This window comes from Phascolarctos cinereus, unplaced genomic scaffold, assembly GCF_003287225.1.
Source record: "Phascolarctos cinereus isolate Bilbo 61053 unplaced genomic scaffold, phaCin_HiC Scaffold_3;HRSCAF=262, whole genome shotgun sequence".
NCBI lineage: Eukaryota > Metazoa > Chordata > Mammalia > Diprotodontia > Phascolarctidae > Phascolarctos > Phascolarctos cinereus.
Genome location: NW_027555736.1, coordinates 148,356,357 through 148,361,145, shown reverse-complemented (window position 1 = coordinate 148,361,145; position 4,789 = coordinate 148,356,357). Strand labels below are relative to the sequence as shown.

Sequence of the window (4,789 nt, the reverse complement as noted above, 5' to 3'; positions counted from 1 at the left end):
GGGGGACGGTTAATCTCGGTCCCGTCCCCCAATGCTGCCCGATGAGGAAACTGCATGCTGCAGAAGAAAGGTTCCGGGACGCAGAGTCCGCCCTGCCCCAGCCCCGGCTTCCTGCCCGCAGTCCTGATCCTCCACACCCCGCTACCTAGTCCCCGACCGCGCGCCTGCCGGGCCGGCCACGAGGGGGGCCTCTAGGGGCCGGCGCAAGCCCTCTCCCCAGCCTCGCCACCTCGCGGGGGAAGGGACGTGAGCACCCCACGCGAGCCTACCTCTGCACGTCCAGCCCGCGGAGCCCCGGGGCGGCGGGAAAGGAGGCCGGCTGGAGGCGGCCCGAGGCTGAGGGACGCGGGCGCCGGCTGGGGAGGAGGGCCCACAGTAAAGGGGGACCCCTGGCGCTGTCCAGCGTCCCTCCGCATCGGAGGCGTAGGCCTCCCCACCTCATGGGCGCGCACCCACTTTCCCTAGGGAAGCTCCCCACCCACCTAGAGCACAGGATTCTGGATGACAGCTGAGAGGCACCCCAAAGCCCAACCCCGACTTTTAAAATGGGGAAACTGAGGCTCAAAGCAAAAGTCTTAGGATCATAGATATGGGGCTGGAAGAGACCTCAGAAGGAGTCTAGTTGTTTTCGATGAGGAAACAGGCTTAGAGAAGGATGACTTGCCCAAGGTCCCACAATATCAAGATTAGAACCCAGGTCTTCTGATTCAAAATCTAGTGCACTTTTCATTATAGCACAGGTTTGACATAGCGCTTGGCATATAGTTAACACAAACGCTTTTTCATTCATTCATTCATTCATTCATTCATTCATACCAGGCAGGACATTGCAGTTTAACCATAATAATGGAAACACCGCAGTTCAGAGATACCCCTTGCCCCTTCCCCACCCCCCAAAATAGCAAAGTTCTCACATGTCTTCCCTTTTACTAGCCCCAGACCCCAGTGTTCTATGATTAGGGCAGGATCCAACAAGGCAAATTTTGTGGCCCCACTACTCACTTTTACACCTTGTCCAGACCTCTGTACAAAGAGAATAGGGAATATTTTCCTGCTTATAAAAATAGAAAGAGAAGTGATGGTCAGTGACTCCTAATCTAAAAATAAAAGGTTGGTGTTGCTGAATAGACCTAGTAGACAAGAGGGGAGACTGGGTGAGTTGAGGACTTGGGTTCATGAGGTTAAGATAGAACTGTTTTTGACCAGGGAAATTTGTTTGTCCCATGGCCCTAAAAGCCACACTTTTGCCCAGTACTTGTCTTTTGGATGGACTTTACTGGATTGTTTCCATAGCAACAACCCAAGCTTAGAGGCTTTCACCCTGTTTTCTAAGTTTGGGTCAGTTTTGACTTCCTCAACAAGAATTGACAACCATAGACCTCTTAGATGCAAGGATCTCAACCCTCTTCTGGAAAACTGACCAATGGAACAAGGTACAAGGTTCATCCCTATATTCATTCCTAAAGGAAACTGATTCAACAAGATACCTAGTCTTCTCTTCCTCTTGCCCTTCCTCTTCCTATTTAGTGGTATAACTATGCAGGTGCATGAAGAGGTAGTTGTACCAGGCACACAACAAAATGGGTCTTCTCACCTCAGCCCAATTCCCTTTCCCAGATGTGAACGTGCCTTAAAGCTTCAAGCTACCTAAGGGTAGTCAATTCTGTTTCATTTGTATCTGGTCCCTGGGTGATACTGAGTAAATGCAAATAAACTGGAAATTTGGTCATTGTATTTTAGTCTTGGGGAAACAGTTGTTTTCCAGGCATCTGGGTTCTCTAAATTCAGATAAATATGGAAGCAGAGGACAGGGCAAAAAGCAGCTCAACTTTTACTAGATAAAGAAATACTTCTAATTTTGCCTAAGGTCCCATCCCTCCCTTCATTCCCTTCAAATTTCAGGCCTGACCTGATACACAGAAACTAAGTCTTAGCAATTGAACCCTGCTCAAGCCCTGTAAAAGTAAAATGCATACCACAGCTTGGATAAATGGATGGAGTGTGACAGGTTAGTGGCCTCAGCTGTGACAGCCCAGTCCATTGTAAAGAGGAATATTGCTTCCCAGGTGCTTCCCTGCCTGACCACAGGAGGCAGAAGTTGAAGGTACCTAGGAGAGGCATTCATTATCCATGAGGTATGAGGCATAGTTTGCCCCAGTTTACAGAAAATAGGTAAATGTCCACAGTAAAGGACTATATGAGTGCTTTTGAATTGTAAATTAAGTATGGCTACATTATGCAAATGATATGCAAATTATTTGACAGAACAACAAATCAGACTTTTTTTGTAACTAAAACTGTTTACAACATTCCCAAACCATCCCCTACTACTAATCATCCCTATCCTTTTTGTTTTCCCACCATACTATAAGGTTTTTTTTAATAGGAAAAAAGCTTTTTCCAAGCTTCCTCACTTGGGAGGTTCATAATGGATGGATATAAATATATACATATATATGCATATATACATATGTATGTATTAGCAGTAGTTGGAGACAAAAGGGATCAGGAATGAGGATTCAGAAGTTCCAACAAAGACCCAGAAACAAAGACAATCTAGAATTGAGGTGGCTGCCTAGATGCAGGTATCTCTTACCAGGGATGTGGAGGGGAGGGTAAAGATAGATAGGAGCTGATAGAAATTTGCCTGCCCTGTATTTCATCCCCTTTGGGCCAGCCTTTGGGTGCCTTTCAAGATGGTAATTAGCTAATCTCATCAACTAGCCTATGCTAATGAGAGGGGTTTAATGGAGATTCCCCCTCCTTCCTCTACCTCTACCCCCCAAAGGATCTCCCTCTCTAGTTACCTCTCTACAGTCCCTAGTACCCGCCCCCCCCCACACACATCCTTTGTTGTGTGACACAAAGGAGTGACTTTCCCTTGTGGGTATTTCTGGTGAGGTACTGGAGAGCATGACTCCCAGGGAAAGCCAGAAATTAGATTATTTGGGTCAGGAAGGGGGCTGTGGCACTCCTTAAATCATATTATGTAAATATCATCGTTTAGGGCCAGCACAAAATTTAATTTTACATGCTACTTCTGGAGATAAGGTCATGCCCAAGATGCCCATAAATTGCAGGCCACTCCTCATCTCTCCTGTAACCCTGAGTTTACCAACTTCTAAAGCGTTTATTATTAGTACCGACGGAGTAGGCAATATTTGACTCAGAGCTTTCCAACTTGGTAGAGAAAGACAGGCCCTACCCTTCAGAAATGCATGATTCATTCTGAGGAACATGACCAGACAAACCAGAAAAAGAAGAAGAAAGGGTTGGGTGGTAGAGACAGGAGAAGGAGAACAAATAAATGAGTAGTTTACCTATGACTGATACACAAGCTTCACATTCCTGAATAACAGGAAGCAAGAGGGGCTAAGGTGTGACTGGGAAGTAGCTTTAATTTGGGGGATGCCCCTTTTTTATTTTGCTACCTATGGCCTAACTTATTTTAGCCCAGTTTAATGTATTAATTTAAATGGGAATCTGATAGTGTTTGCATTCAAATTTAAATTCTGATAGAATGTAAGCTTATTGAGGAGTAGCCAGGTGGAACAATGCCAGGCCTGAAGTCTGGAAGACTCATCTTCATGAGTTCAGATCTGGCCTCAGAGACCTACTAGTTGTGTGACCCTGGGCAAGTCATGTTACCCTGTTTGCTTCAGTTTCCTCATCTGTAAAATGAGCTGGAGAAGGAGATAGCAAATCATTCCAGTGATCTCTGCCAAGAAAGCCTCAAATGGGGTCACAAAGAGTCAGACACAGGGACTGCAGCAGCACCAGACCCAAGATGGCAGCCAGCAGGAGGCTGATGAAGGAGCTGGAAGAAATCTACAAGTGTGGGATGAAAAACTTCCATAACATCCAGGTTGATGAAGCTAATTTATTGACTTGGCAAGGGCTCATCATTCCTGACAACCCTCCATATGACAAGGGAGCCTTCAGAATGGAAATCAACTTCCCAGCAGAGTATCCATTCAAACCACCTAAGATCACTTTTAAAACAAAATTCCACCTTAACATTGATGAAAAAAAGGCAGGTCTGCCTGCCAGTAATTAGTGCTGAAAACTGGAAGCCAGCAACCAAAACTGACCGAGTCATCCAGTCCCTCATAGCACTGGTGAATAACCCCCAGCCTGAGCACCCCTTTCAGGCTGACCTAGCTGAAGAGTACTCTAAGGACAGTAAAAAATTCCATAAGAATGCTGAAAAGTGTACAAAGAAATATGGGGAAAAGCGACCTGTGGACTAAATCTTCTGTGATTGATTCCAGCCAGGGCGAGTGGAGACCTGAAGCAGTGCATTTCCAACACCAGGCAACCAGGACTCTTTGGGAAATTGACAGAGGCCACTTCCTGGCGTTAACTTGTGGCCGTTAATAACTTTCTACAGTTTTCTTAATCAAAAGTGGTCTAGGTAAACCTGAAAAGAAAGGATTAAAAATTTAAGATGTTCTAGTTCTGATTTCTTGGTTTTAAAAATCACTGCTTCAATCTATCTTAAAGGATGGTGTGTTCTTTTCTTGCGCAAATCTATCCCAAATCTTCAGTTTCTCTTCAGGTTTAAAACGGAAAGTTAGTGAGTGGTACACACTCCTGATCCCTGCCTTCCCCTTTGTAGGTCTTATTTTATTGAGTTTATTTTAATCACACTCCCAGTCCCCAGAACAATGCCTTGGAAACCCCCTTCCATTCAACCTCTTCCCTCCCCCTCACCCCAAGCCCTGAAAGAGAATGGCCTAAAACCCAGCAGTCCTATTGCCCTCCCTCCCTGTGGCTCTGTGCTTTGTGA

The 4,789-nt window shown here is 45.7% G+C and overlaps 1 pseudogene; it reads left to right on the top strand.

Moving 5' to 3' along the window:
* Positions 1-3,774: 3,774 nt before the first annotated feature.
* LOC110208593 (ubiquitin-conjugating enzyme E2 L3 pseudogene) lies at positions 3,775-4,265 on the top strand (annotated as a pseudogene).
* The last annotated feature ends 524 nt before the right edge of the window (positions 4,266-4,789 follow it).